The following is a 9,450-nucleotide window of genomic DNA, read 5'->3' as shown; positions in this document are numbered from 1 at the left end:
TTTCATGTGTTTGTTGGCCATCTGTATGTCTTCTTTGGAGAAATGTCTATTTAGGTCTTCTGCCCATTTTTTGATTGGGTTGTTTGCTTTTTCGATGTTGCGCTGCATGAACTGTTTGTATATTTTGGAGATTAACCCTTTGTCAGTTGCTTCATTTGCAAGTATTTTCTCCCATTCTGAGGGTTGTCTTTTCGTCTTCTTTACGGTTTCCTTTGCTGTGCAAAAGCTTTTAAGTTTCATTAGGTCCCATTTGTTTATTTTTGTTTTTATTTTCATTACTCTAGGAGGTGGGTCAAAAAAGCTTTTGCTGCAATTTATGTCAAAGAGTGCTCTGCCTATGTTTTCCTCTAAGAGTTTTATAGTGTCTGGGCTTTCATTTAGGTCTTTAATTCATTTTGAGTTTATTTTTGTGTATGCTGTTAGGGAGTATTGTAATTCCATTCCTTTAAATGTAGCTGTTCTGTTTTCCCAGCACCACTTATTGAAAAGACTGTCTTTTCTCCATTGTATATTCTTGCCTCCTTGGTCATAGATTAGGTGACCATAGATGCATGGGTTTATCTCTGCGTTTTCTATCCTGTTCCATTGATCTATATTTCTCTTTTTGTGCCAGTACCATATTGTCTTGATTACTGTACCTTTGTGGTATAGTCTGAAATCAGGGACCCTGATTCCTCTTGCTCCATTTATCTTTCCCAAAATTGCTTTGGCTATTTGGGGTCTTTTGTGTTTCCATACAAATTGTAGAATTTTTTGTTCTAATTCTGTGAAAAATGCCATTGGTAATTTGATAGGGATTGCACTGAATCTGTAGACTGCTTTGGGTAGCATAGTCATTTTCAAAATATTGATTCTTCCAATCCAAGAACATGGTATATCTCTCCATCTCTTTGTGTCATCTTTCATTTTTTCATCAGTATCTTATAGTTTTCTGAGTACAGGTCTTTTGCCTCCTTAGGTAGGTTTACTCCTAAATATTTTATTCTCTTTGTTGCAATGGTAAATGGGAGTGTTTCCTTAATTTCTCTTTCTGACTTATACACCATGCATTGCTAGTGTATAGCAACGCAAGGGATTTCTTTGCAATAATTTTTTAGAGGAACTATTTTCTTAATGAATAAGTTAAGAAATCTATATTGTTCAAATTTTATTTAGTGACATAAATACTATATTTTTCAAGTTTTATTTAGTGAGAACTAAAGGTGTTTATGTTACCAATTTTTTCTCTTATATAATTTTGTTTTCTAATTTTTATATTCTTTTCCAAGTTATATCTGGATCAGACATGATTTATCACAATTTCATTGCACATCATTTCAGAGTGGATCTTCCTGATGAATTTTTAACATGACAGAGTTGACATGATATTTGAACAGTTTTATTATAAGATATAATTTACAGGCAGAAAAATGCACCCATTCTAAGTGTACAATTCAATGATTCCAGTAAATGCATAGAGTGGTGCAGTCATCAAAACAATCAAGATTTGAAGCATTTCAATCACAAAACTTCCCATTGTACTTGTTGGCAATCCTACCCCAGTCCTAGAGCAACCACTGATCTGTTTTCTGTCTCTTTAAATTTCTTTTTACAAAGTTCATAAAAATGTAATTATACAAGATATAGTTTTTGCGTATGGCTTTTTTCACTTAGCATAATTTTTATCCCTTTAATTGCTGAATAATATTCTATTGCACGGAGACATATTTTTAATCTGGTTTTCAGTAGACAAAGATTTCTGAAATAAGACATTTTCTTCAATGAGGTATGCTTAAATAGAATGGGATAAGAAGTATGGTTTTGAATGGCAGCATATCAAAAATCCCAGAAAGCATTATATTTATCATGTAATCAAATCAAATAATCATGTTTATTATATAATCTCCTTTATTATTGATTTTTATTTAAAACTTTATAAACATTTTACCTCAAAAAAGCTATGATCTTCTTAAAGTTACATACTTATTTACCTTATGTAATAACCCTCAATATTTTTATTAGTTGTCATTTACTTCCTTATCATTTAACAGTATAAAATATTTAATGATTATTCGGCACATAAAATTAACAGCTATTTTAGTTTGTCATTGTTATACTCAATTCAAGCTTTAACTAAAGAAACCAAGCACCCATCATACCCAAGGAAAAATTATGCCCTATAAACCTCTGAAAAAAAATTCAGACTTTCTGGTAATTAAAAACATGTAAATTAAAATAATGCTATGGGGGCTTCCCTGGTGGCGCAGTGGTTGAGAATCTGCCTGCCAATGCAGGGGACACGGGTTCGAGCCCTGGTCTTGGAAGATCCCACATGCCACGGAGCAACAAGGCCCGTGAGCCACAACTACTGAGCCTGCACGTCTGGAGCCTGTGCTCCGCAACAAGAGAGCCCGCAATAGTGAGAGGCCCACGCACCGCGATGAAGAGTGGCCCCTGCTTGCCACAACTAGAGAAAGCCCTCGCACAGAAACGAAGACCCAACACAGCCAAAAATAAATAAACAAATTAATTAATTAAAAAAAATAATAATAATGCTATGTATAGAGGAAGCACACTACCTGATTTCAAACTACACTATAAAGCTATAGTAATCAAAACAGTATGGTACTGGCAAAAAAGGCAGACACATAGACCAATGGAACAGAATTCAGAGCCCAGAAATAAACACATGCATATATAGTCAATGAATATTTGACAAGGGAGCCAAGATTACTCAGTAGAGAGAGAAAAGACAGTTTCTTCAATAAATTTTTTTGGGAAAACTGGATATTCACATGCAAAAGAATGAAACTAGACCCTTACCTTAAACCACTCACAAAAATTAATTCAAAATGGATTAAAGAGTTAAATGTAAGACCTGAAACCATAAAATTACTAGAAAAAAAAGTAGGAAAAAATCTCTTTGACATGGGTCTTGGAAATAAGTTTTTGGTTATAACACCTAGAGCACAAGCAACAAAACTCAAAATGAACAAGTGGGACTCTATCATGCTAAAAAGATTCTGCAGAGCAATTTTGTCAACAAAATTGAAAGGCAACTTATGGAATGGGAAAAAATTTTATATATATGATATGATAATATGTCATTATAAATCCAAATGTGTCCCAATATGGTTACTTTACCATTCAAATTGTTTTCCATTCAGGATCTAATAGACTATGTTAGCTTTGGAGAAATACAAATTTTTATAAGGCTTCTTATGAGAAAATATTATTCTCCTACCATCAGCTGATATCTTGAAGAACTGTTAATTCATGTCTTTTTCCTCTGTGATGCAATCAATGTTTATAATAGTTGATAATATATCCTAGCTATTAAAGTGTGAACTTCAGTTAGTTAATTTTTCTTTGATATCAATTTTGTAAGTAGATAGTAAGACAGTAATCCTTAAAGTGCCATGTAATATTTAACGCTTTGTCTTTTTTCTCACTTTACCAATATATAATTGACATATAACACCCTGTAAGTTGAAGGTGTATTTTTATTAATCATATACAAATGAGAAAGTTGGCATTTCATTAATTGATATTATTAGAATCCTGTAATTTGTATTTCATTAAAATGTCTGCCTAGAGTCTGAAAAAATAAAAAGTCATTTTGGAGGTACATAGTTTAGTTAAAAATTGATGACGTTTTCTTTTTTTTTTTTTTTTTAATTTTTTATTTATTATTTATTTATTATGTTTTTATTTTTTTGGCTGTGTCGGGTCTTCGTTTCTGTGTGAGGGCTTTCTCCAGTTGCGGCGAGTGGGGGCCACTCTTCATCGCGGTGCGCGGGCCTCTCACTATCGCGGCCTCTCTTGTTGCGGAGCAGAGGCTCCAGACGCTCAGGCTCAATAGTTGTGGCTCACGGGCCCAGTTGCTCCGCAGCATGTGGGATCTTCCCAGACCAGGGCTCGAACCCGTGTCCCCTGCATTGGCAGGCAGACTCTCAACCACTGCGCCACCAGGGAAGCCCCAGATGTTTTCTTTTAATATAACAAAATCACAAGTGAAAGTAAAGGGACCAGCACCATATCTAAAAGAGATATATTTCACTTTGAAAATTACACGTTATATTTTGAGGAGATTATTATGCTTGTAAATTTGATAAGAAATTATAAATTTAACATGTCTTCCAGTCATTATTTGAAAACACTTCTACTGTCAACCTAGAAACAATTTGGAGAAGCATAGGAAAAATCTACTACTGATTTTGGTGGTGCAATTAAAAACTGTAATGCCACAAGTGGTTGTTTGAATGACTAAGGTCAAATTATAGTCTCTGTTTGGGACTGGATCCAGTGATTTAGAGTATTATTTTCAGGCTTGAATACAGACCTGAAATAAAGGGGCAAGACTCAAAGACATCTGAGAAGTCAAAAAGAATCTTTATAATAAGACATAAGGAACTGACAATCACACACACAGCCCTCTACTGAGACCGAAGTGATCAATACGGTATAGTAGGATTATGTAGCTATATTAATAAAGTAATTATTTTTGTTTGACCATGAAATTTTATGCACAAATGTCCTAATTTCAACCATTATTTTCTTTTTTATACGATTTCAAAATTATTTTATGAAAACATAGGGATAGATGGTCTTCAAGGTTTACCTGGTGCTAGGCTATGAATTCTTTATGTGTAAACTTAAAACTTATTATTAGAATATTAACAAATCCATAGAAATAAATTCAAAAAATCTCAGCAGTTCTGCAAAACAAAGTTAATAGGAAGTCATACTGGTCATACTCTAAAAATAAAGAGTGTTCATAAAATTGGATTGAGAAAAAAGATTCCTAAGTTAATTTCACATTAGGATAATGCTTTTAAGACTAGATGGAAGTAGAAAATAAACTTATGAGTGAATGGAAATCTCTTAATAGACTTTAGGATCAAATAATAACATAAACTAGATGATCATCTATAGAACTTGTTATGGTCAATATTTCCATTTTAGCCATTCTGATAGGTTCACAACAATATTTCTTGGTGGTTTCAAATTTTGTTTCTTCAGTGAAAAATAACACTATCTTTTCATGTACTTATTGGCTATCCATACATCTTCTTTGGGGTGAAATGTCCACTCACATAGTTTGCCCATTCTTGATGGATCATTGTATCTCCTTATTGAGTTTGAGGGTTGTTTATAGATTCTGTACACTATTGTTTTATCAGATATATGATTTCAAAATATTTTTCTCAGTCTGTGGCATGGCTTTTTATTCTCCTAATTCTTCTCCAGAGAAGCAGTTAGCCTGGATTTCATTATTTCCCACTACTGAAGCAGGACCCTTCTGAGTGCTATATCAAGGGCTTTGTGAATTACAACATATTCCAATCTGGCTGGTAGAAACTGACAATATTCTCAGCTATGTGTAAGTGCCAGACACCATTCCTTGTAATCATTTCATATGGTTTCTTTGTCTTATGTGATTCTCAAAACCAAACATTTCTCTAGTGAATCTGTACTATGAGTCAGTCTCAAGGGGGATCCTCGGGAGCTCTCCCTCTGTGCAGCTCTCTCCTGGCTGGTAGCCTGTCCTGAAAACTCCAACAATCCTGGTCAACTTGCTCTCTCAGCTCAATCTCTTTGACACATGGTGTGCCTGGGTTCCACCTGGGTTCCTCCTACCAAGGTACAACCTGGAATCTCTGTCAAGACAGTAAAACGGAGCAATCTTCGGGTTTATCTTATTTTTTCCTGTCCCTCAAGGGTTATCATCCTGTGTTGCCTGATGTCCAGAGTCTTGAAAATGGTTGTTTCATGTTCATTTGTCTTGTTTTTGTTGTTTCTGATTACAAGTAAATCTTAGTTGCAGATAGTTAAGTATGCTAAGGATTATATTCTCTGATTTTTGCTTGTTCATGTAATCTCCTTGACATATTTTCAACTGTCATTAAAAAGGCATTTAGTGATTTTAAATCTATAACAGAATGAATCCCTGAATAATATGGTTGAGGAGAGTGAATGATAATTACATAAGTTCTTCAAACGATCAGAATAGTTACATACTATGGTTTCATTCAAGATCTGTGATTAAATTATCTGATATAATTTTAATCTCAATAAAGTAAAGAAAAATCACAATTTAACATTGTATAATTCTAAGAATAAGACAGAAAAAATACATATCTGTATTATGACCTTTCTAATAGCTTAACATTTTTATAATTATCTGTGTTTTTAGAACACTCTCTGCATAACATATCAAACACAACAATGTTACAAAATTTTAATATGTCACATGAAAAGAGAAAGCAATATGACACAGGAAGCTGATTAAAACCACCTTCAATGTATCATTTGTTTCCTACAGTAATATTATGTGTAGATAAAACTCAGAATAGTCCTTAAAAGGTTGCTTAAAACATCTCTTCTTATTCTGTGTTAAATGTGAATGGCAAGAGTTTAATATATAGTCAGTTGAGAAGAAAATTTGCATTTGAAAGATTTTATACTGAAAAATTTTTTAATTTGGAAAAAAAATCTACTTGTTTTAGGGTCACTATTACTAAATTACCTTAAAACTTATAACCACCTTCATAAACAGGTTTCATTGTGTTCATCCATTTCCCTCCTGAGTTTGTGAGCATCTTTATGACCATTACTTTGAACTCTTTATCAGGTAGATTACTTATCTCCATTTTATTAAGTTTTTTTCTTTTTTTTGAGGTTTTATCTTATTCTTTTGTTTGGAACATATTCCTTTGTTTCTTCATTTTGCTTGACTCCCTGTGTTGGCATCTATGCATTAGATGAGACAACCACCTCTCCTAATCTTGAAGGGTTGGCCTTGTGTAGGAGATGAAATTTATCATTCAGCTTTGCCCTAGCTCTTGGTTGTCTTCAAACCTTTGTGATTTTCCAAGCAGCCTGTTTCATTTGTCATAGCTCTCATAGGTTGAGGTTATGCCAACACAAGTAGGTGTCCCAAAGGGGAGGCTCTCAGTCAGCACCTAGATTCAGGTTGATTGGAAGCCAGACCATCAGGCGGCAGCTATTACAGAGTGCAATTATATACTGTCCTGCACAACTGAAAGCACCAGCCCCGCCAGGCCCCAGAACCAGGTGGTCTGGAGGCGCCCCCCCAGGCAGCACTGGCCCAAATCAGTGCTCCAGATGAGTGTATAAGCTGCTTTCTGGGAGATACCAGGGAGCTGTAGCTAGGCAGAGGGAGAGCGCAAAGATGGGATCCCCAGCCTATGTTCCCTGAGAGCGTCTCCGCATCCGCTAGGTGTGTGCCAAAGCTCCAGGACCAGCAGACAGGTCTCTTTCACAGAAAGGTGTGTTTCAGTCAGCTCTCTGTGCAGTGCCCTGGGGGTGGAAGCCTGCCAAGAACCATCTCCCTGATTGCTGCAGTTCTGTGCACCCAGGAACACAAGCCCCCGGCCACCAGAGCCAGGTGACCAAGAGGTATACCCTGGATGGCAGCCAAAACCAGGGCACCAGATATAAATACCAGGGCACCAGACTCATATACGCACTCCCCTTTGAGAGATGCTGGTGCTCTGAAGTGTGGCAGGAGGGTGCAAAGACCGTGTCCATCTTCTGAGGTCTCAAGAGAGGTTGACAGTCAGCCCTTACCTGTGTGATTAATTAGGAGCCTGCTCTTCAGGCTGCAGCTATGATCATAAGCTCATAGGCGTTTTTCTCAGAAAGGCTGATCTCTTGGGTCTGTTGCCTGTTGCTGTCCCCTGGCAGTGGGAACGGTGTAAGAACGCCTTCTACACTGGTTCCTTCTCAGAAAGATGGGGGCTGCATTTCAGTTCACTACCTGTGCAGGGCCCAGGGACTGAGAGTCCACCCAGAACTGTCCCTCCAATTGTGACAGTCCCATGGGGCCCAAGAACACATACCCCCTGGGCCCCAGAGCCAGGCCATCAAGGGGTGTCCTCTAGATGGCAGTTGCAAAACTGGGTCACCAGACACAAAAATTGGGTCACCAGATATGTGTAGAAGCCCCACCTCTGGGAGACACTGGCACTCTGGAGCATAACATCGGGACCCACCAGTCGAACTGAGGCAGAGGGGGAGCAAAAGATGGTGTCCTCTGCAAAAAGAAAAAAGAAAAAAAAAAAGGAAGAGAAAAAACAAGATGGCATCCGCCAGCCTTAGCAAGGCAGAGGGTGAATGCAGAAGATGGCTCTCACTGGCTGGAGCATAAAGATGGCACCTTCCAGAAAGGAAAAAATTTACAAAGGAAAAATGGCACTTGCCAGCTTTAGCAAGGCAGAGGGAGAGCAGGAAGATGGAGCCCACCAGCCTCCATCCCCGCAAAGCATCCCACCCAATCCTGCCCCTCAGACCAACACTCTAAAATTAGGAAATGAGTCTCTTTCACATAAAGTCTGGGCTCTTTTCAAACAACTGTTTCTGTGCTGGGCCCTGGGGTAGGTGAGTCTGCACAGGAGCCCTTCAGAGCCATCACTTGTGCACCTGAAACTAACACAATATTGTTGCTCAACTGTACATCAATTAGGAAAAAAAAAAAAAAAAAAGCCATTACTCAGTTGACCACAGCCCCAGGGCTCTCATGGGCGTGAAGCTCAAGGTTCAAAGCAAGATGTTTTGGGAGCATGTCTCTCAGGTGCTGGTCTTAAAAGTTGGGGGCCTGATGCGGGGTATGAACACTTCACTCCTCAGGGAGAAGCTCAGGGTTTGAGTTCCCTCCTGAATGTGGGTCATGACACTGGGGATGGTTTTCTGCTGAAAATGTCTCAGCCTTTCTTACCTGACTCAATGTGGCTTCCCTTTTGTTTGCCTGATGTGAAAATATTACTCCACCGCTTTTTAGGTTTTTTTCAGAGGAAATTTTTCCATTTATATAACTGTGGATTCAGTGTGTCTGTAGAAGGAGGTGAGTTCAGAACCTTCCTACCTTGCCATCTTTAACCAAAATCTCAAATCCCTTTTTTTATTGAGATATAGTTTACAAATAACAGTGTATTAGTTTTAGATGTACAACATAATGATTTAATATGTGTATGTGTTGCAAAATGATTAGCTAACATCCATCACCTCACATAAGTATATTTTTTACACCACAATAAGCTTAATATTTGTCTCTTTCTGTTTAGCTTATTTCACTTGGCATAACACCCTCAAGTTTCATCCATGTTGTCACAAATGGCAGGATTCTCTTCTTTTTTTTTTATAGCTGAATAATATTCCATTGTACAGATGTACTACACTTTCTTTATCCATTCATGTATCAATGAACACTTGTGGTCTTTCCAAGTCTGGGCTATTGTAAATAACGCTGCAATGAACATGGAAGTGCAGATATATTTTTGAGTTAATGATTTAATTTCATTTAGATAAATAGTCTGAAGTGAAACTGCTGGAGCATATGGTTGTTGAATTCTTAAAACTGACAATGGGGCTTCCCTGGTGGCGCAGTGGTTGAGAATCTGCCTGCCAATGCAGGGGACACGGGTTCGAGCCCTGGTCTGGGAAGATCCC

The sequence above is a fragment of the Eschrichtius robustus genome, chromosome 3 (assembly GCF_028021215.1).
Source record: "Eschrichtius robustus isolate mEscRob2 chromosome 3, mEscRob2.pri, whole genome shotgun sequence".
NCBI lineage: Eukaryota > Metazoa > Chordata > Mammalia > Artiodactyla > Eschrichtiidae > Eschrichtius > Eschrichtius robustus.
The sequence above is the reverse complement of the archived record's forward strand: the minus strand, read 5'-3'. Positions refer to the sequence as shown.